At 47.3% G+C, this 25,832-nt stretch overlaps 1 long non-coding RNA gene across 2 annotated transcripts in view; it reads right to left on the bottom strand.

Annotated features, from left to right (window-relative positions):
• LOC140915534 (uncharacterized) overlaps positions 1-25,575 on the bottom strand; it is a 47,062-nt gene extending 21,487 nt beyond the window's left edge. Inside the window, exon 1 of one of the 2 annotated variants that reach the window (XR_012160191.1) lies at positions 25,476-25,575. This is a non-coding gene — a long non-coding RNA (uncharacterized lncRNA). Of the gene's footprint in view, positions 1-18,114; positions 19,833-25,475 lie in introns of those variants that run through there. The other variant, XR_012160192.1, reaches the window with a different exon arrangement.
• Between the last annotated feature and the right edge of the window lie 257 nt (positions 25,576-25,832).

Genomic DNA, 25,832 nt, shown 5'->3' with positions numbered 1-25,832 from the left:
TGTAACCCCCTGCCTGTGTAGACAATATTTTTAGTTTGGGTGACCTGTTTCAGTTTAGTTTAAACCTGTTCCTAATCAATTTTGAGCTAAACTGAAATAAGCCTGGTTTAAACCAAAATGAAAGTGTTCACACAGCATTTGGCCCCCCTTTAAATTGGTTTAAAATCACAAGTTAAACCGGTGCAACTCTGCATCGAGCCAGTCCCTCTGCCTCTGCTTCCCATTTCCACAGCCAGGTTAACAGTGTTTATCCAGCACCTCTCCCGAGAGCTGCCAAAAGCCTTTTAAAGGCGCGATAGGCTAAGCATTGTGTTGGCAGCCACATGAGCTGCAAAATTTAGGAGCAGGAATTATGCGGGCCTACCTTAAGTGAAAAGGTTTCGCTGCTGGCTGATTGAGGAGGGACCCCTCTACCTGACGCAAGGGCAGTCTTTGGGAGCTAATACTTTGCACTGCGGTGGTATTTCTAGCAAACCATTGCAGTCCTCCTCAGCTGGGCATCTGCTCATTCGTGAAGAGCACACGTGAAAGCGTGCCTCGCCCTCTGCTGGGCTGTTCACTGAAGGGCAGAGCCTCCCCTGAAGTCCTCCAGCTGCTGCTTTTAGTCCAGGACCAGCTCCCCTGGCATGGGCCCTCCATCTGGAACAAGGAAGCCCTACACTGGTAAGCTGATAACAGAGATGAAGGTACCGTCATTTTACTGAGCTGTTAATTTTCTGAATGGGGAAGGATCCCCAGGGCAGAATGGCCCTGGCTTCTCACCCTGCCAGATAAATAATGGCCCAGCATTCGCTCTCCCCGGTGATAAAATGTCCAAGCAGTGGGGGCGGGGGGTGCCGGTAGCACAGCAAAGTGTCAGGGGCCTAACGACCGGTTGGCCCAGTCCAGAAAGTGGGCAGGTGTCTAGAGGAAGGCATTGGTCCTGCCCATATTCTGATCACCTTCCCACTTCCACTCTGCCCCACAACTACAAATCGGGCCCATTTAGATGAGGCGCTCGTGATAATGTCCTGTCTTTCTGATCTCAGGGTCAGGGGGAGGCAGAGTTCCCCCAGGAGCACCAAACTGTCCATCTGTGGAGCAGGACCCTTCTTGATGTTTATGTCAGCTCTAGGGATCAGAGGGCACCATTCATCATCGAGGTTCATGGGGTTATTTTCACCCCCTTTTGATCGATCGGAGTTTGCAATCGCTTTCCCCTGAGTTTTGCTTCCAGAGCTGGGCTCAAACTAACCCAAAATCTCCAAGCAAAACTCAGTGGAAACTAGTGAGTGGAAACTTCCATGGCTATGCTACCATTTTTAGTTCGCTAACTCAGTGACAGCCGGCCCAAGCACGTCAAACCCTTAGCTCCAAGTGTAGGTGTAGGTTCACTTAAAACCTGGCCCAGGTGTTAGGAAGACTTGGGAACCAGAGTGAAGCTGTCAATGGACATATTCTGCACTTAGCTTTGCATCAAAACATGAAATCAGGGAAGCGTCCCAGCTGGATTTGGGTTCCACTGCAAATCCGGGGTGAGGTCACATTCTGTCTGTATTACACACTCTGCTAAACCATGGAACTGTGTGTCAGGATAGAGAGTTTGTGGCTCCAGGCTTAGAATAGCTGGAGTTTGCTGTGGGTCCGTACCGTGCAGCAGTGCGGGCAAGTATGACACAGTCCCTGCCTGCCATGTGCTTGGCCACAAGCACCAGATCTACCCCATGTACATTTAAAAGTCATCTCTGCTGATGCTTGTAGTTCTTGACCTCCCTGAACACAGACTCCCCTGGTGCATCCTCGTTATTCACAGGCATGAATCAATTTGTCATTGCTTCAGCCACCGGCCCTGTTTGTGTTTGCTGGCAGCCTGCTGCTGAGTGACGTGCCAGCATGTCTGCATCTCTGGTATCAGTGTAATTAGCCACATGCAAAGGAACAGGGTGATATCACTCTACCACGGCCGCCCTCAACAGGGCAGGGCCTGCAGTGGCAGGATCCATACGTAAACCCAGTATCAGGAGACACTAGAGAGTGCCAGACAAACTGTTCAGCTCCATGGAAACAATCATTCATGTTGATCCAGTTTATTATGAAGATGAAATCCCTCCCAGCTTTACTATCTCACTGAAGACACTGAGCCGGACTTGTGTTCTCTTCCAAGTCTTCATTTATGATGGTTTGTGTTTATGGGATGAGTGTAAGTTTGTGAATGAATTTAGCTCCTATGAAATTAACTCTCTAGAATCAGGAATAGGGAATCCAAGCACAGTGCAATACTCCTGACGCAGCTCTCCCCAGAAGCACCCCTTGCTATTCTGGTGCTGGGCTTCTCCTGAGTAGACACTAGTCACATCAAACTGCATTCAGTGGCTTTGTACTGCAAGTAAACTTCCATTAGGAAATTGATTTAGAGCACCAAATAAAGCCACCTTCACTTGAAATCTAAGTACAGATGGGAAAACAACTCTCCAGTGGGGAAAGGTTAGACCAGGAACCCGCTAACCCACCACCCAGCCCTGGAGAAGAAATACTGGGAGCATTTCTTCACAGTGACATGTCACACCATGCTGCACTGCAAGTTCTCAGCCATGGTCAGAGTCACCACAAAGGGAGCTGGAGAAAGGGATGGTCTTGCCATTATGAAAAAGGGCTATAGAATTTAATGCATAATTATGAGTTTTCTATAGAATCTTTAAGCTGTCCTAGAACCTGGGAGAATTCAAGAGCAGGGATAGGGATCTCTATTAAACACACCAATTGGGTTAAACATCCTGTAGAAAGGTTCTCATTCTCTATTACATTTTCTGGGGTTTAGGGTTATTTCTATAGAACATTATTCAATTTCCATAGGCCCCTATACTTTCCTTCCCTATAAAGAGCCATAGGATTTTTCCATGAGAGCAGTGAGAGTCCAAGGGATAAAATCCAAGTTTTACCTTCTCCAAAACTGGGGAAGAGGTCCATGTAGCTCAAAAGTTTGTCCTCTCTGCCAACAGAAGTCAGTCCAGTAAAAGACATTACCTCACCCACCTTGTCTCTCTCATATCCTAGGCCTAACATGGCTACAACAGCGCTGCAAACAAGACCAGTCTTTGTCAGCTGAGAAGATAAATGGAAAAGGACACAAAATTTTCTCACTCAAATTTCAAATATAAGGTATATGATATAAATATAAAATGATGGGGTCTAAATTAGCTGTTACCACTCAAGAAAGAGATCTTGGAGTCATTCGGGATAGTTCTCTGACAACTTCTACCCAATGTGCAGTGGCAGTCAAAAAAGCTAGCAGAATGTTGGGAATCATTAGGAAAGGGATAGATAATGAGACAGAAAACATCATAATGCCACTGTATAAATCCACAGTACGCCCACATCTTGAACACTGTGTGCAGATCCGGTCGCCTCATCTCAAAAAAGATATATTAGAATTGGGAAAGGTACAGAAAAGGGCAACAAAATTGAGGAGAGATTAATAAGACTGGGAAAAGAGACGACTAAAGGGGAGTATGATAGAGGTCTATAAAATCATGACTGGTGTGGAGAAAGTAAATAAGGAAGTGCTATTTACTCCTTCTCATAACACAAAAACTAGAGGTCACCAAATGAAATTAATAGGCAGCAGGTTTAAAACAAATAAAGGGAAGTATTTCTTAACACAACACACAGTCAACCTGTGGAACTCTTTGCCAGAGGACGTTGTGAAGGCCAAGACCATAACAGGGTTCAAAAAAGAGCTAGATAAGTTCATGGAGGATAGGTCCATCAATGGCTATTAGTCTGGATGGGCAGAGATGCAAAACCATGCTCTGAAGAGTCCCGAGCCTCTGTCTGCCAGAAGCTGGGAGTGGGCGACGGGATGGATCACTTGATGATTCCCTGTTCTGTTCATTCCCTCTGGGGGCACCTGGCATTGGCCACTGTCAGAAGATAGGATACTGGGCTAGGTGGACTATTGGTTTGACCCAGTAGGGCCATTCTGATGTTCTCATGCTGCACACTGTCTGTCTATTTGTGAGTACAAAAAAGTCTGCCCTAATCTGGTTTATTCCATACAGCCACATAAGAGGATCAATACTAGGATATTACATAAAAACAGGTCCTTCCATACTATTATTATATGTGTTACTGTAGCACTTAAGAACCCCAGATATGGACCAGCACCATTGTGCCTGGTGCTGTACAAACACACGCTGCTCTACACATGGGCAGGTGTCTGTCTTCTATATGTGAGCAGCTCAGGCCAGATCATTTGTTATCCAGTCATAGATTTTAAGTCCCTTACAATCATCTAGTTTGACCTGCTGCATAACCCAGGCCAGAGAATTTCACTAGTAATTCCTGCATCAACCCCGTAATTTCTGGTTGAGCGTGTCTTGTAGAAAGAAATGGTTAGTTATTAGTAAAGTGGAAAGAAGGAAACAAAGCCAGGGTTACTACTGGCGACTGGGCATCCCAGACGAATCAGGCGGTAAAACACCCAAACAGTGCTCCTGGATTTACTGATTAGGTTTAAAATACAGACAATGTTTCTATTTCCCTTGATGCAAAAACCATGTAAGACCCGAGTTAAAAACCTGGAGAGCTAAATAACCCATTGAAATGAGTAGGGCAGAAATGATTTTACTTGGCAGGTGACATAAGGGCTGGTTTGCTGAGCCTCAAGAATCTGCTTCAGTGCTGAAAGTGAAAGAAAGAAAGAAAGAAAGAAAGAAAGAAAGAAAGAAAGAAAGAAAGAAAGAAAGAAAGAAAGAAAGAAAGAAAGAAAGAAAGAAAGAAAGAAAGAAAGAAAGAATAATAATACAAGAGCTGCCGTGTGTAGGGGCCCACTAATGTGATCCTTATGGAAAGCTAGGTTGTGGCTTTGCCACAAGCCCTGAGTAAGGGGCAGGGCATAGTTGTGCTGCCCCAGGGAGCAAATTGTGAGAGACTCTGAGAACCACAGTAAGGTCACTGATTCCCCCTCGCTCCAGGTGGCAGAAATAATCTAACCCTAGCCAGTTACTTTCCCTGCTGCACCAGCCAATGTGTCCTGGGAGAGGCGTGGTGACGCCTAGCACAAGGGGGACCTGCACGATGCTGCAGAGACAGTGTACGTGCTCAGCCTCCAGGGGGATGGGAGTGCCTCACATGCATTACCGATGCCTCCTCTCCTTCAGCACTTTATGGCGGGGCATTGGTGGTGTCCCATCCGGTCCTTCTCCAGAGGGTGAGGTCTGGATTAGGGTGTTGAGGTGATGTGCGAGGGCTCGACCCTGCAAAGTGCTGAGTGCACTGGTCCCAAGCTTCCAAAGCACTTAAGCCCATGTTTCACTTTGGGAGGGGGTATTATTTTTAAGTGCAGGTTTATACAGAAGAGGCCTTGTCGCCTAACAGCTAGAACCCAGGCCTGGGCTCTCAGTGATCCTGGGGAAGTGCACATGGTAACTTCCACTCTCCCTGGCATTGCACAGCTGTGAATGAGAGGAGAATTTGTCATTCTGGATCTGTTTTTCAGCTGTAAAATGGGGTTAATCCTCCCTATCAGAGCTTTGGGAGGATTAATTAGAGAATATTTGCTCAGCTTTCTCCATGAGTTAATTATATACAGCACACGCACACAGCGTTATTAACAGGAGCCTTTGATGGCTGTCAGGGTACTTTTTCATTCCTGGGGATCAATACAGTATAATGTAACAGCCACAATGTATGTTCATTACTCTGCTGGGATGGTTTAACATGCTCTCTGGATCCCCTTGGCAGTAATTCCTTCTTCATTCTGGCTGGCATCAGAATTAATAACATGTCGTGTTCTATACGGCCTGACTTTTTAGATGAAAGGTACACGGCGTTGTACGCAGTATATATTGCAGCATAATAAATCAATTCTTTCCTGTCAGAAGGATTGGAGATGATTTCACAGCTTGATCTTGGCAAGCCAAAAGCCAGCTCTGCTGCTGGGCAATGGACAGAAGAATTCGGCTCCATACAAATACATGTCTCCATGCACAACCCAAGACTGAGCTGCAGTGCTCTGTAATCGATGCAGTATCTAAAGAAATACCTGCTGCTTCCCCCACAGACTCCTTGGGAGTCGAATTTTGAGCCCTTTCCTGCAAGATGCTGAAATGTGAGAAGCAACTTCTGGGTTATTTTAAATCTAGTGTTTAATCAGGCGAAATCGCTGGGAGTACATTTGTTTCCTCATTGCCATCAATATCCCAGTAACACCTAGAAGCCTCAGCTGCACTAGGGGCTGCACAGAGATGTAATAAGACCCAGTCCCTGCCCCAAAGAGTTTATAATCTAAGCAGACAAGGGGTGGGAGGGGAAGCACAGAGGTGAAGGCCCAGATTCACAAAGGTATTTAGGCACCTAACTCCCATTGATTTAGGGACCTAAGTACCTTTGTGAATATGGGCCAAAGGGACTTGCCCCAAATCAGTGGCAGATCCAGAATCAAGTCTTCTGACTGCGAAGCCACTAGACCAGGCCACTTTCTGCTTATAAGAGCACAGACTGACATAGGTGCTGGAACTGGGGGTGGGAGAGCTGCAGAACCCCAGGGCTTGAAGTGGTTTCTATTTTATACAGGGTTGACAGTTTGGTTCAGTGGCTCACAGCAACCCTACTCTATAAATTGTTCCAGCACCCCTGCAGACTGAGCACCCAGCCCAGGGGAGATGAGCGAAGACTGAGTGCTCAAAGGCAGAGACCACCACAAAGCACACAGAAGTCAGGACAGTGGTCAAGGCATTCGATGTGCATCTCCCTTAGCGGCTGCTGCCTGCAGCTCCCAGGGCAGTTAGTTTACCTTTTGAGTTTTATTTTACAAACACTATCTTCCTGACAAAGTAAGACTCACATTCTCCTGGTGCCAGGACAGAGAGAGGCGGGACTTGAACGGCTTGCCGTTTTGTTGTCTCGGATTAGCTCAGCTGGCATGACAAGCATTCCCCGCTTCAAAACCAATGTTGTTAACCTTGAAATCTGCATTATTAATATTTCAGCATGAGTGCCATCCGGATCTGCAAAAAGATCCTCTCCTGGACTGGTGACAGCTTGTCTGCATTTGATTCTAATCATATACGAATGCATGAGTTAAGAAGACATCATTAAAAGTATATTAAGTTTAATTATGCCAGCAGCAGCAGACAGTGGGTGCACCAGCTTAATGCAGAATGCATAATTAGATGGGACCTAATCCATTAGATTCTTATTTGTTAAGAAAATGTGCCTTGCATTTAAGCTTCACTACGAAGTGATCCATAGCAATCCAGAAGAATTGAACCATGGCTGGAGGTTATTTTCCCCTTCTGTTGTCTGTTGATTCTGTGACACGCTGCTAAGAACTCTCACGGCACAAATTACAGGAGTTGAGATGTTTTTATTGTTCCCTTCAAAGAAACAGAACCACAGCAAGAAGACCTGGGTCTGCCCTGCCCTAAGCCTCATGCCGCCATTGACAGCAATTGCAGGTGGCAACGCCGTGTTCCAGCACGGCCTGTAATAGAATCGAGCATTTTCCCAATGAGTGACAGAGCAGGATATTGCTCAGTGAGAGCTGGATGGCAACTTGAGGCACAGCCCTGAGCAAGGGGGTGGGAGTGCATTTGTTGCTCTGTCCCTGGAGTAGCCCCAGGAGGCGCTGTGACTCACAGATAAGCCTCTGGGTCACAATGCCGCCTTGCTCCCCACAGGGGTAGTCATTTATTGCTGGTCTATTCCTGCAGGAGAATATTAATGCATATTGCCCGGAAGGCTGGCTTAGCCATTCATGCTACTGGGGGGTTTCTCCCGCCCCCCCCCATTCCATGGAGGGATTCAGTGGGTGAATAGTTCTGCTTTTACCTACATGTCTGGAGCCAAGATGAGCTGGCACAGGCGGGTAGGGGCTAGGATGGAGGGGGATGACATAATTTGCAGTTAATAAAGGCCAGCCACAAATGACTAACCTCCAGAGCAAGGAGGAAGCAGGGGAGGGACTGTGTCCAATTCAAAAGGAGCCCCGTAGGCTCAGGGTTTCCTGGGGAGGTGCAACTTACCCACCATTCCTTGCTCTGGGCTGTGCTAAAAGGCACAATCCAGCCCTCTGAGCCCTGCATAAGTATGAAGTTATTATTACTGTGACCTTGTAATGCATTCGTCTTGTCTCTTCTTACTGAGGCTTGGGGTGGTGCAATTGGAAACAACAGCATGGAGACATTCATAGTGACTCTTTAGTTCTGGCTTCACGGAGCAGGGCTAAACTCCTTCCGATGCACTTTTCAGTTATTGGCTGTTGCCTCCAAATTTGCAATCATTGCTGTTTAGCAGACAACTGAATTTTCAGTAATGCTTGCTGGATAAAACACCTCGTAGCTTTTCAAAAGAGTGTATTGCGGGGTGTTTCGACAGGAGTGTCATACATAAGATACCGGAGATAATTGTCCCACTCTACCCAGTCCTGGGGAGGACTCAGCCGGAGGACTGTATCCAGTTCCGGGGGCCACACTTTAAGAAAGCTGTGAATAAATTGGAGAGAGTCTAGAGAAGAGCCACAAAACTGATGAAAGGTTTAGAAACCCTGACCTACGAGGAAAGGTTAAAAACACTGGGCCTGTTTAGCCTTGAGGAAAAGAAGATTGAGATGGGACCTGATAATTAGGGTGACCAGACAGCAAATGTGAAAAATCGGGACGGGGGTGGGGGGTAATAGGAGCCTGTATAAGACAAAGCCCCAAATATCAGGACTCTCCCTACAAAATCGGGGCATCTGGTCACCCTACTGATAATAGTTTTCAAATGCTGCTCTAAAGAGGATGGGGATTGACTGTGCTCCATGTCCAGTGAAGGTAGGACAAGAAGTAATGGGCTTAATCTGCAGCAAGGGAGATTTAGGTTAGATATGAGGAAATCTATCTAATGATAAGGGTAGTTAATTTCTGGAATAGTCTGCCAAAGGTAGCCAGGGCATTCCCATCAAATACCTGTCTGGGATGGTCTAGGTTTACTTGGTCCTGCTTCAGCACAGGGGGCTGGACTCAATGGTCTTTCAAGATCCTTCCAGACCAACATTTCTGTGGGTGTGTCTACACTGCAATGTAAGCCGAGGGTTAGCCGAACTTGAGTTAGCAGACACTGGGTGTGTTAATGTAGGGCTTGAATGTCTACACTCATTTGTAACCCCAGGTTAGGAATGCAGGGCTCCAGTGTCTACCCTGCATTATGCAGGCCCAAATCTAACCACCCATATCCCAGACTTCCTAGCATACTCCCAAAACATGGCTGCTCTAGCCCTTTGTAGTGCAGTGTGGGAAAATGTGACTGTCCACCAAACTTGACTGTCCAGAAGACAAAGGAAGTTGGCCCAAGGCATTGTGGGATACTTTTGGCGGACTCCCAGAGCATGAGCCTAGTGGGGGTGCATCTACACTGCAAAGCAACAGGTTTTGAACCCTGGTCCTGGCTTGATTCAGGATCAAACCCTCCAACCCATGGGTCCTGGGGCTCTGGGTTAGCATGATTTGGGTGTAGAAGGAAGGGGGCTTAGGCCTGAGCATGTGTTTGAGCCCTGGACTCACATTGCACTGTAGATGTAGCCTGTGATTACAGATCTTCCAGTAAATATACTCCCGAGCATTCTTCTTTGCCTTAGTCCATAACCTCAGTCACCATCGACTCCAAACTTCACAGTGTTCTCCATTAACACCACATCTCAGCCACAGGCCCAATCGAAAATGCAAAGAATTAAATGGAACGAAAGTTATTCCTTCTCCTTCATCGTGACAAATTTTACTTCTGCCAGAAGTGAAAGGATCTGTTCAAGTTCATCATGTATTACTGATACTATATCCATCCAGCCTGCCTCCCCTGCTCTGCCTGAGATTTTGTGGTTCAGTGTGGCTACAAGGAATTGGATATATGCATTGTGGGTGACTTCGTGTGTTATAATTGTGAACTTACTGTGTTGCTAGGGAGTCTGTGAATATTCAGGGGATAAAGGGTAGGAGTTTTGTTGGTGGGTGGGTGAGTACATGGATATGGGTTGGTGGGTGTGAATATTGGTTTAACTAGTAAAGTGGGTTGACATTTTCTAGATTTCAATTTTTTGACAAAATAGTTCATTAAAATTTCTAATTTCCACACACAAACAAAAAAAAACCCAGGAAAAAATATTGCTTACAATTTCATGAGGATTTTTCCTACTTGCTTGTTGAAATTTTTCAATATTCAATGACATTTTCATCAAAATTTCTAATTTTGATGAAAAATAAAGAAAAACTAGTGGTGAGATTTTTGGGAAACTTTTTTTCCCGTTAAATTTTTGTGATTGTGTTGGTCATATTTACACTTGAGCAACCTTAGCTCTAGGATAACAACGTATTTTTGTTTGGGGAATAAAAATATAGATATATTACGAGACACACAAAAAAAACCCTGACATTTCTGAAGAAACTTAACAGAAAATATAGATCTTCTGAAATGGACAGCCATTGATATTTAAAAGTGTGTGTGTGTGTGTGTGTGTAAGAGAGAGAGCTAAAAATAAAATATCAACAACAACAAATCAAAGACTTACTCACAAAGCAGCTCCTTCAAGACCGAAATGTCAGAACCTTTCTATCCTCATAACCAATTCCCTTTAGTGTGGTAATCCATACAGCGAGATGAAAGGGCAACCTCTGGTGCTGTTAATTGTTCTTTTCAAAGGAGAACAGCTAAACTATTAGGATAGCTTTTATTGAGCACTCAAAGGGAAATGTGTTAACCCTTGTGTGGTGGAATGTCAGGTAGGTGGAGCACTATTGTCCCTGATTTGGAGCTGGTTCACCTCTTGGGTCCTGACATTAATATGCCCACATCTTCCCTAGGACCCATAACCATATCCAAAGCTGTTATACCCTTTTATAAATTACATCATGGACTATCCAAGGCTTTAACAGGGTTTGGTGGGATGGTTAAGATTCCAATCCACACTGTAAGACAACGTAGTGCTTTAACAGAGTCTGGAGACAACCCTGTTGTAACTGGTCTCCTGACACACCTGCATTTTCAGCTTGGCTCTCATGTTTCATTTAGAGGCGTTTTCACCTCAAGGAAACTTTCCAACGTATCAAGATCTGCTTTCCAACGTATCAAGCTCACAAGAGAGACCCATCCACCTTTCACAGAGCTTCCACCATCTTTCTGAGCCCATCTGCTAATTACCCAATGGTACAGGGACTCTGTCTCCAGTGTGAAGTCAAAATGTTGAACGGATGACATCACATTCAATTTCCATGGCAACAGACTATCATCACAAACCCTGGCTAGTAATGAGTTCCTGGCAGGATCACCCAGGAGGAGGAGCTAGCCGAAAAGAGACGAGGCTGTCGTTCAGACACAAGGGTCATTAATAGCAGCAAAAGATAGGAACAGCCAGGATCAGCCATGTCAATTGTTGTCGTGCGAAATGCTACCTTTGTTTTGTCAATCATAGGATTGCGTGTCTCCCTGCTACTCTTCCCTCTGCACGAGGCTTCAATGTCATTTGAGAGCTGGTGGAAGCTGACAGTAGAGGTATTTATTTTCACAGGTTACTGGGCGAGGTCCTTCCAGGCACATGGACCCCCTACATCACCCAGAAATCCTCCTTTGGGCATTTTGCTATCAAAATATCTCCAGTAAGTTCCACCAAAGCTCCAGGCCACTGGCCTGTGCGCTTTCGGGCTTTAAAGTGAGGCCTGATGCACTCTGGATGTTTTAAGGTACAACATCAGTCAGTGATTATGTGAGTTCTGGAAGGGCCAAGGGTGGAGGAAGAAAAATAATAAGTTGCTTCTCCAGTTGACTTGACTCCTCTGGCCGATTGTGAATAGTGGGAGCTTTCCTCTCCTGCTAAACTGAGCCAACTCACCCGCTCTTCAGCACCAATGGCTGGTCTGAGGCTTGTAAGAGCAATTTCACCGGTCCCAAAGCTAGCTGGGACCCTTGTGATCATCTTGTCTGTATAACACAGGCCAGAGAACATCCCCAAAATAATTCCCAGAGCAGATCTTGTTAGAAAAACAACCAATCTTGATTTATAAATGGTCAGTGATAGAGAATCCAGCTGACCCTGGGCAAGTTGGTCCAATGGTTAATTACTCTCACTGTTAAAAAATTATTAATTAAAATGTCCGGGGAGGAAAACTTAGCACAGTCATTCCTGGGGTGGGGGAAAGTGCAGCCCCTTGTGTTCATTTTGTGGAGCCTATCATTATTTTACTATGGTAGCCCATGAAGGCTCCTAACTAAGATCAGGGGCCCATGTTGCTAGGTGCAGCCAAGACACATAGTGAGAGATGGTCCCTGCCCTAAAAAGCTTATAGGCTCAATCGACATGGCAGACAGAGTGAGGGAAACTGAGGCAGAGTCTTGCTCAACATACCCGAGTAGTGCCCAGAATAGACCCCAGGTCCCCTGATTCCTAGGCCAACCCCCGATCTGGTAGGCCTGCTTCCCTCCTGGCTCATTGTGGAAGGGGAAAGTGTAGCCTGCCCCTGGCCAGGGTAGAGCAGCTGCTGAGGCTTATGTGTGAGACAATTCTTATAACCAGTGTGAAGCCAACAAACTGGGGCTTTGCTCTTCTGGCACTTGGCTGTAATGTTCTGACTGGTAAGGAAGGGCAGATGCCAGACGACTCTGCCGAGAAAAAGGAGGCTGGAAAATGGGGGTGAGAGGAGGCCTGAGGGAATAGAATCTGGAAGGCCAGAGGGGACGACAGGCCACCCCCATAGTGAAAAGTCTCCCCCGCCCCAACCTAATGCCCTCTCCTGCTTGTCAGATCCCCACACAACAGCAGACAAGCCTCCCACCCCCTCAGCCACCCAAATCCTGCTGTTTTCCAAAACACAACCCTTCCTATCCCCTCAGCCTCAGGGCACATTTCTTGCCCTCAGCAATTGCCCTTCTGTGCATTTGAGCAAAATCCATGTACTGAAGAGGGTCAGACTCCAGGCAGCTTCTTGGCAGCTTGGCTCCTCAGCAAGGGGACCACGCAGAGCCCAACAGATAATAATCGTTGTGGTTGAACTGGCTGATGCCCTGTTTGGGAAAGGAAGCCAGGGGTGCATCAGCATCACCAAGGACAGGCACAGAATTCAACAGCCTGCCAAGAGAGTGGCTGTTGCTGGCCCAAGCTTTTGCATCAAGATGCTTACAGAACACCCACCAGGAGTCAGCCAAGGAACGGGGCTAGTGAGAACAAGGGTCACTCCTTCTGGGTATTTACACGCACACCCTGGTTGTGGATTTCGGTTCACAAGACACCTGCAATCTGGGAAAGGATCATTAGCCCCCTTCTAGAAAGGGGAAACTGAGGCAGAAATACCTTACAGAAGTTGTCTGAGGGGAGAGACAGGAACTGAACCCACAGCCCATAGCTCTCTCCTGTAGTGTCTTTAGCACAAGACCAGCTATCTGTGAGCAGTTCGTTGGTGCAGTGGGAGTTCACCTGAACCCTCTGGGGGAAATACAGCAATCGTTACTTCCAAGAAGACACATGCGTGTTCATATCAGGAGTCAACCTTTGACTTTAAATACATTCATTATGCCCTAACATTATGCCCTGACTTAATCCATGCAGGTCATAAAGGAGGGAGGTGCCTGCACAGCTGGGCTTCACTTGGCGTGTGCTTTCCACCCGGACTTCTATTAAGTTACTATAAGAGCCTGAAATGTTTACAGAAAAAGTTGAAACAGGAAAATGTTATATGGGCTGGGGGGAGGAATCTGTCCCAGCTTTGTGGCTTCGCCTTCACTGGAGTGAAACCAGCCTGCTGGTTCCTGTAATTGGCTAAGAAATCACAACAGCTGTGCTCCTTCTGCTCCTTGGAGGCAGGCAGAAATGACTTAGAAGGACAGAGTTTTCACTTCCATCACCAAGCTCACCCGAGTTTACAAAAGGGGCCTGTATGGCTATGACGGGTTTATAGACCCTTGCCTGGAGCCTGGCAGACAAAGGGTTAACCTTTTCCCCATGGCTAGAGAAAGGGCCACAATTACCTGCCCTGAAGGCAGGGGAACAAGGCTGGGCCAGCTGTAGCAAATTAACTAAACAACATACACACTATAAAGGGACGTGCTGTAGGGAAGGAAGGGGCTGAGTTTGGCAGTGTCAGTGTCCTCTCTTCAGCTTGTCAGCCCTGACTGTTACTTTGGCAGAGGGAAATCCTGGGGTGGGCTCTGAAAGGGGCAAGACGTTTTTTTACTTTTACTCCCCTGTTTTATCGTACAACTCAGCTGCTGCGCCCCATCTAGCTGTGTGGCCATTCCTTTCCAGTCCCAGCTGGTCTGTCCCCAGGACCCACTGGGTTTCTTGTTTGCAGGAAATCCCAGTGCCCCCAGCGTCCATTCACACCCACTGAGGTACTGCGTGCTCCAAACCCAACAGTGCCCCTCAAGTACCTGTAGAGCAGAGCTGGGTGGCAAATAGCCATTGAAAAATGGCTTTGCTGTTTCTTCTGGTGGTGCAGCGCTGCCCTAACAAGGCAATGGAGGACTCCCCAGGCAGGGCTCTATGCCCCTCTCTACCGTGGTATAAGACGTTAGATGCAGAGCAGCACGCCAGGGGTCGCGCCCAGTATACAGGCCCCTGGGGGCCTGCTGCATGCCCTGAAGGTGCTCTAACTTCCAGTATGGGTCAGACAAACCCCAGGGAGCACAAAGGGGGCATACAGTACCTTCCCCTTGTCCCAGCTCTCCTGAGGGCTTGTGCTCCTGGCTGTAATGCCCAGCACTTGGGGGCTGTGGTTGAAGGGAAATCTGGATGGGTTCTCTCTGCTGCAATAGGGTAATGGGGTCTATTAACAAGGGGCTCTTTCCAGCCATTCAAAATTGAGAAACCTGTTATTTGTATTAGGGCAGCACCCAAGGCCCCAGCTGAGAGAAGGGCTCCGTTGTTCGGGGTGCTGTACATATGCATAATAAAGAAACGGTCCCCGCCCTGAATTTACAGTCTAAATTGCAGTGGGTTTGCGCTTTCCTCAGAGCTGATTTCCTTTATGTTATTTCTGCCCTGCCACACTTGGCCCCGTCTCACCTAAACGGCAGTCCATGGCAGGCGTATTCCTTTCAAAACGTGCCTGAGTTCATAACCTTCTCGGAGCAAGCATGAGACGTGTGGTGCACACAAACCCATTAAGGCCCAGGGGCTCCGCCCTGTGCCTTTGATAGGAGGAGGTACAGGAGAACTTTCTCTTTGCTAGTGGCCTCCCCTTTCCGGACGTAGGCTGTGCAAATTCTGGGTCTGCCACCTCCGCTGCTTCCACGCGTGTTACTCTTTGACGGGCCACCCGTCTGGCTAGAAAAGCTGCAATGTGATTAAGTGGGAAAGAGGTGGGAGGGGAGCAAGAGATAGGAAGAAGGCAAGGGGCATAGCAAGAAGGGAGAAAAAGAGAGACTGGTGGATGGGGGAAAAGATGAGCAAGAGCTAGTAGTGTGAATGGCATGTAGGGTATAATGAGCTGCGATGGAGCTAGCCCCAGAGCCTGCAGCTTAACAAGACACAGCAAGGAAGCATTGCATGTACTGAACATCACACTAATGCCAAGAGAGGCGGAGGGGGGGGACAAATGCAAAGAGCCGTGGCTACTCATAGATGTTGCAGGTGCTGTTTTTCTGATGAGCTTTGGCTGCTTCCTCTGAGTATGCAGCTTCCCTTTGGAGGTGCCAATGATGTAATTCTGGAGCAAAACCCTTCTCCGGCTCCCATTGTTAGTGAGCCTCGAAGACAAGCAAGCACTTGCATGCTTACCAGCTCCCCTGGCTTGAAGCAGCTCAGTGCGGAGAACAATACTCATTGTAAATACGGTCCTGAGACTTGCTCCTTTCAGACTGGCAGGAACGCAGGGAAGGAGGCTTAAAACCCTTAATTTGTATGGAAGTTAGAAGCTGGTGCCTAGAGGTTTTATACCAATCAGCTTTGAAGCAATTAAGCATGATTGGGAAAACATTACAGCTTGTTTAATGGGGTTGTCGGCTCTCCAGTGGAGCCTGGCTCAGAACTATTGCTCTTTAATGTGAAGGCTTCCTTCAAGCGATAAAGAGTTAATAGGATGTTACTTATGAGAGTGGCTTGATAGCTAAATTCCATACTAATAATTTACAAGGCATTTACACTAAGGAACTACTCTGGCACATTAACAGCCTTTGGTGACCTCTCTGAAATGAATTGGTCTCACTTCAGTTCCCGTGGCCATGTGTCCAAATGGCTTATGCCTCTTAGGCACATGACTTGAATGCATCATAAAGGAACACTCCTTGACTCTGTAGTGCGCAACAATCTCAAGGCAGAGTCTTGTTCTCCCTGGTGCCCAATGCATTGCCTGTTTTACACCTTGGAGTTAAGAATGAGTGAACCCCCAAAAGTCCAACGGTCTTCAAAAGCACCTGAACTCTTGATGCTTATTTACACCTTATTTCCATACTCCAGATTTTTCTGAGGTTCTCCCACCTCCATCTTTCCCCATCCAATCCACCCACCTTCAGTGATTTCCAGCGTAGGGAAAAGATCTGGGGCTTTTCTCCCCTGTAGTAGGAGACAATATAAATTGAGGGAGGGGTCTAAAGCTTTACTCTCCCCATTCTGTGTGTGCGGAAGACATTGGCGTGCCAGTTCTGGCTAAACAAAGCAGATGGGTCACCATGAAAACTCTTATGTGGAGGTATCCACTTTCAGCGGTTAGGTGAAAATGGTGCCCTCCTCTCTGGGCCTGAACTGTCACTGAGTGTTCACATTCCTCTCTTGTTTCTCATTGGTGGAGGGTCTTGGCCCTGCCAGAATTCTCCTGGAGGGCTGGAGTTTTTCTGACGTGGAATGACCTCTCTTCCACCTGCTCCTCCAGTTGCATTTAAGTCTTCAAGCAATAAAGATTATATTTCTGCTCTGGATTCTCAGATATTTTTACAAGCAAGCGCCGTAAAAGGGAAGCCTCTGATTCAGTAGTAAATATCGCAACCTGTCATGTTCAAGACAACGTGTGCCCAGAGCACATCACATTCCCTTACGCTCCCCCAAATCAATCTGTTCAAAGAAGAACAGAGGAGGGAAAACTCTTTCAGCATCTGACCATTAGTTGTTTTCAGACAGACCTCTTTTTGCGTAGCGTCCTTGCCAAAGGCGCCGGAAAATTCCATCGCTTTAATTTATAACTGCAGTCATAGAGTACTGTCTCTTTAAAGATCAAAGCCAGGAGACCAAGAGCCTGGGAGATGGGAACTAAAGGAAAGATTCCGGTGATATAAACTCTTCTTGCTTGTGGAATAAAAGGCAGCTGTTAAACCAGCTTAATGTGTCCTGCTTCCTTACATAGCAAGGGCCAAACCGTTGTGGTAATTGCTTTCCCAGCAATAAATTGACTATGTACGTTTAGGTTTCAATTAATTTGCTTGCTCTAAATGACCTGCCTCCTGGTGCTTCCAGCAATCAAACCTCTTTAACTGAACACAGCATTTGCCCTATCTGCTTGGAAAAGGGTGGACAAAAGTAGGGCAGTGGAATCCCGTGGGAGGGCAATGCAGAACAAAGGAAGCTGGGGGAGAAGAGACACAAAGCACAGGCCGCACCCTGCAGGCAGGAGACATTCCATTCCTTCCCGAGTAGCCAAGGGAGAAACTGGGTGTGGACCTGATCCAAAACCTATTGGCACTCTGGTTGGTTCCAGTGGCATTTGGATCAGGTCCTAAGTCCTCAGCGGCAAAAAGGCAGAGTGGAACAGCAAGCCAAGCTGTCCTTCCAGGGAATCTCCCTTCTGAGCTGGACCGCTTCTTCCAGGAGGGTCGAGGAAGTGGCAGGGATTTAAGGCGTATGGTGACTTTGGAACGGCGCCACCTCTAGATCCATCTTCTGAAATAAAGATTTACAAAATGTGAGCCTAGAGAAGAGGGAAAGGAGGTGGGGTGAGGGCATGGCTTCAACTCCAGTGGAGAGGCAGGTGCTGGCTGCTTCGGGAAGCAAGCCAGCAGCAACCGAGCAAAAGAAGAAATCCACCGGGAAGATGAATTCGCTGATGTTTTTGAGTCCCCAGACTAGGCAGGGTGGGAGGATCTGGAGAGGGGGAATGGGCCCATCAAAGTACACATCCCCTCCAAATGGATATGAATTGTTTATTTACGGTCGCACCTCTGATGTGCTGGGCACACACCAATACTCACAAAGGATGGTGCTTGCCCTGTGGAGCTCACAGTCTAAGGACACAGGAGCAGCAAATGGCTAGGAGAAAGGGAACAGTGGGCAGTTAATATACAAGTCAGCTAGATTCATGGCAAGCAGCATGGCAGAAGTGGGTCTTTAAGAGGATTTATGTGTGGACAGAGGAGGAGCCACTGAGCAATGGGGCTACGTGGAAAATAGAGGCTGGAACCATGTTGATGCAAAAAGCAAGTGACACCAGCCTCCCTCCATCCCTCTTGTCCTTTTTCTTTCTGCAACTTTTCAGGTGTCTGGGGCCTTCCCTGTCACTCCCACCCCTTTCCAAGCACTTGGATCAACTCTTTTTTAGCCAGCACCTTCTCTCTGATGCCAGAAATGTTTCTGTTTCCATCTGAGATGATGTAACTAGTGTTGAGGTGAAGGAGGGAGGAAGGGAGGAAGCGGATTACTCTTACTTTCAGCTCTGACATCCAAATCTGGGGGTGCCCTTACCTTTCCCTGCCCAATGAAAACAAGCCTCTCAGAAATCAGTTCCGACCTCCACCATGGAAGGGAGGGTGCAGGCCCAGCTCTGCCATGGTGCTAATATAAGTCAGACCTCCTAGAACACCCCCTTCATAAATGCAGCCAGTTGTCTTTTCTCACTGGGTCTGCTCATCATGCAAGAAAGGTCAGATCCCTTTCCGTAGCCGGTTTCCAGCATTGTTTCTATGATACAGTGTGGAAAATGTCCACAGCCAGTCTAAGCTAATACACCATTGCTAGCACTGGCATGGCTGCTCCTGTACTGAAAAACCTTTGTAGGGTAGAGGCACCTTCACAGTCTAATAATCTTCTCACCCCTCCGTCTCCTGGCTGAGGCAATCGTTCCAGGGCTCTCTTCAAAACCAATCAATGACACTTCTTTGTCATCTAAACAAGGCAACCATGGGTCAGTGTGATTCAAGGCCTACCTCCCAGGGTCTCCTACTCCCTACCACCGTGGAGAGTGAGTGGCAAGGTTTAGGAGTCAAACCCAGGTTTCCCGCAAACCTTGTGGCTTGTAATGCTTTCCTCTTTCTTCCTATTTTTGTGGGACAGATCAGTTAGTGATTCAAGAGGAGAAAAATACCATTAAACCAAAGGAAGCGAGCCGTCCGCCTCTTTCAGTTAGAACAAGCAGCTGTTGGAAATGTGCATATGTGGAGCAATAATGCCAAATGAAACAGTGACTTCTCAATTATGATCATTTAGGCTTCATTTAGCAGACTGAAAAGAAAGCACAGGGTTTAATTGCATGAGAGAGAGAGAGAGAACCTCTAAAGCTGCCAGGCCCAATCAAATGGCCTTGAGAAATAGCACTGTATCTGCTCTGGGGGAGTTCATTCTGTGTCCAAAATACAGACAGGACCTCTCCACTCTGGCCGATCTGACTAGTGTACAGGGTGAGTCTTTGAGAACAGCAAAGCCCAGAATCATATCCCCTCTCCTTGTGATTTTTAGGTCTCCTTAAGGATCAGGGCTAATAACATTCTAGCTCTTTTTTAGATAACTTTCACCATCACCAGCATGGAAAGGACAGTCTGGGATTGGGATTCTTTCCCACGGCCATTGGTAATTCATGGTGTCTCCCTCTGGACCTACCGGGAGAGAGGGGGTGAGGGACATCAGGAAAGAAAAGGAGAGAGGAAGATGCTAGGAAGAAGAGCGAAGGAGAGTGTGAAATATCCCAGGGGTGGGGATGAGGAGAACAGGGAGACCCACAAATGGCTTGTGAGTTGGGAAGAGCACAAAAAGAGGGAGAGAGGAGGGGTGGACAACAGAGATGGGGTGGCAAATAACAAAGAGACAAAGCAAATGAAAGGAGATGGGCTGCTGCTCTTCAACAGAAGACCCAGAGATATGGTCCAAGGGAGGGAGAATAACAGAAGAGACAACAATAGAGAGACACGAGACAAGGGGAGGAAGATGAATAGAATGGGCCGGAACTAGAAGGAGAAAGGAAAGAGGCTAAAGACATGGAAGGAGGAGAGCAAAGGAGCGGAAGACACACAGCACATTCGTTTCAGTGAATTTTGAGTAATTGTGTTCCACTTGATTACTATGAGTTATATTGCGGTTGGGCCTGGAGGCCACCACCAGGTGAGACTCCTTTTGTTCTCGGCTCTATATAAGCAAGTGGTAAATGGCAGCCCCTTCCCCAAAGAGCTCTCCCAGTCTGTTTGGGTCTGTGATAAACTGCCCTGCATCTCTGTAGGTTTAAAGGTCAGCCATGGAGAGATCCTCTCATTCTATTATTACTGCTGGGTGCTCTGGAGTCGGTAGTTAAGTACTTTGGGGGTAGGGAAGGAGATGAGACAGAGGAGGGAAAATCATTCCTCTGGCCCTCCTAAAAGCCCTAAGTCGGAGCTGTTCCTACCCAGATATTCACACACAACTCCCTCCCCTGCACCACAAAGTGAGCACGGGCCTTCTCCGAGTGGTCACAGCCCCATCAACCCCACCCCTTGTGGCTAGAGGCCATTGCATCTTATTTACACAGTTCTTCTGTGCCCTTCCCCGACTAGTCCTTTGCACCCCCATAAAGAAGTGCACCCCACACTGGGAAATGCTGGCATAGAGCTTAAGAAGATATTTAGGACCCAAGTTGCAGAGCTAACTTTTCTAAGGTGCCTTCTGAATTTTCCCGGTGGCATAGGCCAGCATTCATCCATAGATCCATAGCTGCAGGTACAAGATAGCTCGCTGCACAATAGCACCCCTAAATCCAGGGTTTTGTACATGCCAACTGGCCAACTCACAGATGCTGGCAGTTTGCAGTTCAGACGTCTCCTGTGAAAATTTGACCCTAAAAGTTGAAAATCACAAACTAGATTAGCCGTGCCGTACAATGCAGCCGACGTAAAAAAGAAGCAGAACTCCCTCAGTATAAAGCCCCATTCCCATCCCTTCCTTCTAAAAGACACTTTTGTTGGCCATTCAGTTTTTCTGCCTTTTTTTTAATAAAAAACTTTGCCAGCTATGTTTCTCAATGTGAGCATCTAAAAATAAAATGAAAAGCCACCATCACGCCTGGCCTTGTTGCAAACTCCCATGGAAATTATTGTGGTTTCTTGCTGCTGCTACATAATTGTTTAAGAGGTGGAGTGAACTGGTGTGGTTTGGTTCGTTTTTTTCTTTCCCTTGGTCTGATTATTTTAAGCCTTCTGCGAGTCCCATACGATTGAACCTAACGTTATCTCATGCACACAGTTGTCGTCTCATTAAAAGGAAATCAGAGAAACTGACTTTAATAAATGTTAACACCCTCTGTGAAAAATCCAGCAATTAAATCTTCCTGACCCTAGACCTTTGAAAATGACACATGGCAAATCCCTTTCGGTCTTAATAAGTCCAGCCCATCAAAGGATGGTAGCACTGGGGGAGGAGGGGAGAAGGTTGGGGAGGGAGAGAAAAAGGGAAATGAATACTTAAAAAGAGTAAGAGACAAAGAATGGCCATGCCATTTTCCATCATCCACACCAAAAAGCAGAACATAATGAGCATCATTAGAATTGGCATGATAAGATGCACTCACTCCAAGCAACATGGGTGGGGTAAAGGGATGTGGGGGAGGGTGGCATGAGAGTGGTGACTTGACCTACCATTGAGGGCACCACAACCCTCATTAGATAGATTTCCAAGGGTGCTTAAAGAATTCTATTTACCCTATAGCTATAATTTTGTTTTCATATGAGTCTCAAGCACGGAGGTATTGTGGGCATTGGAAACAACTGGACCGCAGGCGAGGGTTTAACTCCACAGACTGTATTGTCAACTCATAGATAGTAATAATCATAGGACTGGGAGGGGCCTCGAGAGGTCATCTGGTCCAGTCCCCTGCACTCAAGGCAGGACTAAGTATTATCTAGACCATCCCGGACAGGTGTTTGTCTAACCTCCTTAAAATCTCTTTAAATCTCCAATGATGGAGATTCCACAACCTCCTTGGGCAATTTATTCCAGTGCTTAATCACCCTGATAGGAAGTTTTTCCTAATGTCCAACCTAAACCTCCCTTGCTGCAATTTAAGCCCATTGCTGCTTGTCCTATCCTCACAGGTTAACGAGAACAATTTTTCTACCTCCTTCTCATAACACCTTTTATGTACTTAAAAACTGTTATCATGTCCCCCCTCGGTCTTCTCTTCTCCAGACTAAACAAACCCAGTTCTTCCAATCTTTCCTCACAGGTCATGTTTTCTAGACCTTTAATCATTTTTGTTGCTCTGCTCTGGACTTTCTCCAATTTGTCCACATCTTTCCTGAAATGTGGCACCCAGAATTGGACACAATACTCCAGTTGAGGCTGTATCAGCACGGAGTACAGAGGAAGAATTACTTCTTGTGTCTTGCTTACAACATTCCTGCCAGTACATCCCAGAATGATGTTTACTTTTTTTGCAACAGTGTTACACTGTTGACTCATATTTAGCTTATGATCCACCATGACCCCCAGATCTCTTTCTGAGTACTCCTTCCTAGGCAGTCATTTCCCATTTTGTATGTGTGCAACTGATTGTTCCTTCCTAAGTGGAGTACTTTGCATTTTTCCTTATTGAATTTCATCCTGTTTACTTCAGACCATTTCTCCAGTTTGTCCAGATCATTGTGAATTTTAATCCTGTCCTCCAAAGCACTTGGAACCTCTCCCAGCTTGGTGTTGTCCGCAAACTTTATAAGTGTGCTCTCTAGGCTATTGTCTAAATCATTGATGAAGATATTGAACAGAACCAGACCCAGAACTGATCCCTGCAGGACCCCACTTGATATGTCTTTCCAGCTTGACTGTGAACCACTGATAACTACTCTCTGGGAACGGTTTTCCAACTAGTTTTGCACCCACCTTATACTAGCTCCATCTAGGTTGTATTTCCCTAGTTTGTTTATGAGAAGGTCATGACAGACAGTATCAAAAGCCTTACTAACATCAAGATATACCACATCTACCGCTTCCCCCCATCCACAAGGCTTGTTACCCTGCCATGTGGTACTTTGACACAGTTGCTCCCAGTGGGAGCTGGAACCTGGGAGGTGGAAATAACCAACTGGTGCTACCTGAAGTCAGAACTCCTCAGAAATGGAGAAATTGGGCCTGATTTAAACTTGGGATGAAAGATGTGGGGAAGCCAGCAATTCCTATTGTGTTTGGACCAGTACTCTCCTTCTTAAACATGAATTCCTGGGTGGAAGGAAATTGTGTGTGGTGGGGTCAGTAATATTTTGTGATATGTTTAGAAAGCTGTTGGGGAAGGAAGACAGGATGAAAGTGAATTAAGTAAGGGAGGGGGGAAGCCAGAGGAGGAGGCTGCTGAAAAGCAGAAGAGGATTAAGCAGAGGCAATATGATCCATTTGTAATCAAATAGGGAGTATCTCAAGAGATCTGGGTTCAAAGCATGGTTCTGCTACCAACTCAGTCTGTGACCTTGGACAAGCCGCTTGATCTCTCTGAGCATCACTTTGTCCATCTCTTGTCAAGTGGAAATAATAATCTTTTCTCAGAGGTAAGGGACTTGATTCATGTTGAGCGTGTGTAGCGTACTGTGAGATCCGAGGACAAAAGGCACAAAGTATCATTCATGGTTCTGATTTATTCCGGCATTTCTGGCTGTCCACTGCCTGACTGCTGATACTTTTATTACTTAGACCCAACATTTCCCTTTTCATTCTATTCCCATTATCCAGCTCTTTCAGCTCTTTAATCTCGAGTGGCTGAATTGGGGCGCAACTGGGAAATAGCTGTTTTTGTGCACAGCCAGGTGAGACACTGGCAGTGAGAAATCGCTGATGCACAGGAACTCATTAGCACAAATGTCTAGAAAGCCTGATAAGAGTCCTCCAATAAGCCTGCCCAAGAGATAACAGCACTGGAAGAGGAAGAGAAATGGCCAGCCAGGGACTACAGGTTTGATTGGATTGTAACGAACCTTTAGTTCAGACACACATTTGCCTGTAATAAAGTTTGTTGGGCCAAAAAAACTTTGCTAAGAGTACACGTGATGGATGAGTGCCCAAGAGACACAAGGGCCCAGAAAGTGGAGCTGCTAATATGCAGGTGGGGTAGGTGGGGAACGTAGGAACTCTCTCTGGCTGGACCGGGGAACCCAGAAATGACCAAGCCCAGTTTATAAAGGTTAGAAATGCCTTGGGCAGGAATTGCCATCTCGTCTCTACAGGGGAGACTCTCTGGTCAGAGTCAAGGAGCCTTGCTCGGTCGCAGCATGGTGATGCTCGCTCTGCCTGTGCTGTATCTGCACTGTGGAGCAATGCCGGAGAGGACTTTAGTCGCAAGGGCTCGCAGTGCCTTTCACACCTCCTTGGCACAGTGGGTGCTGTCGGGGGATCTCCATTCAGGCTTCCCTCCTGTTGACCCTATGGCACTCATTCCTGTGGGCTGACTTTTTTTGTTGCCCATGAAATCCTGGTTCTGTGGCCCCTCCCTCTTCTGAGGGGTGGGGCTTCCACTCCATGGGTGGCTTCTGCCACTCCATGGGTGACTTCCTAGGACTTAAATAGGCTAGTGCCTTTCACACCTCTGGGTGCTGTCCAGGGTTCTCTGCTTAGTGTCCCCTCCCAGGCCCCTAGCCTCACTCCCCTTCCTGTTTTGTCCCCTGTACTCAGTTGATCCTTGTGGTCTATCCCTTTGATTTTAGGGGAAGATCTTTATTGCATTTGTGGCTGGTGCTTTGAAGGCTCCACCTGCCAATGTGGGAATCAAACAAGCCAGTACCTTTCACTAGCACTGACCGACGCAAAATCCATTGCACGTGTGTGTGCACCTTGGGCTTTTTCCCCCCAGGGCTCCCGGCTCCCACCTCAGGCTTTACTAAAACCACACAGAACATGGCTCTCCCTCAGCCGTGAGCTTGCCCAGATTCCGTGCTGCCGGGGCTCAGTGAGGAATCTCACGGCCTACAGGGGCTACGTTATCCCAGGGCTACCTGGGGCAGGATTAGGACGGTGTCTAACTTCAGCTTTGGAATTTCCTCAGCCGCTCCTGTTAGCTGAGGTCGCCCTGCCTACAGCGACTATTAATGCAAAGAGGCCCTCTGCAGTTGGCGCACGAATCTGAGCCAGCCAGCGGAGTCACTCCACGGCCCAGCTCTGGTGCAAGCGTGGTGGGTCTGTCCTCTGATATGAAAGAACGACAGCGTCCAGGGCATTATGTATCCTCCTCCCCACCACCCGCCAATGCTAGATTCTTCTTATCAGAGCTAAAATAGCCACAGGCTTTTTCTCACAGTGACAGGGTCTGCTTGGGCCCTGAGAACTCTGCTTCCTCTGTGGCAAAAGAGCATTTAATTTCCAAGGTAATTTGGCTTTGGGCAAAAAGCGATCTCCTCACCTCAGCCTGCTGCAGTGTGATCTGCCACATCCCGCGCTGCCTTGCCACTGAGAAATGGCTCTGCTAATCAGCTGCCCTGGGTAAGATGTGAGTGACTTAGAGCCCCGGGGCGCAGGGGCCAAGGAAAGTTGGTTTGGTTGACGTGTTTGTTTTAGTTACTTATTCAGCCTCTCTCTCCGGTGCAGAGCCCCGTCTGCTGCTGAGCGATAAGCAGCAAGGAGGCCGTGGTCTCGTCGCCACCTCTCCAACCCCAGTCAGTTCTCTCAGCCTCCGTTTCCTGCCAGACCCTGTTGCCACTAACACGCCGGCTGCACGGAGGAGCCCCTGCGTAAGTCTCTGCCAAGCTGCCGTCCTGCC

Source organism: Lepidochelys kempii, chromosome 8 (assembly GCF_965140265.1).
Source record: "Lepidochelys kempii isolate rLepKem1 chromosome 8, rLepKem1.hap2, whole genome shotgun sequence".
NCBI lineage: Eukaryota > Metazoa > Chordata > Testudines > Cheloniidae > Lepidochelys > Lepidochelys kempii.
This window is presented reverse-complemented; position numbering and strand designations above follow the sequence as displayed.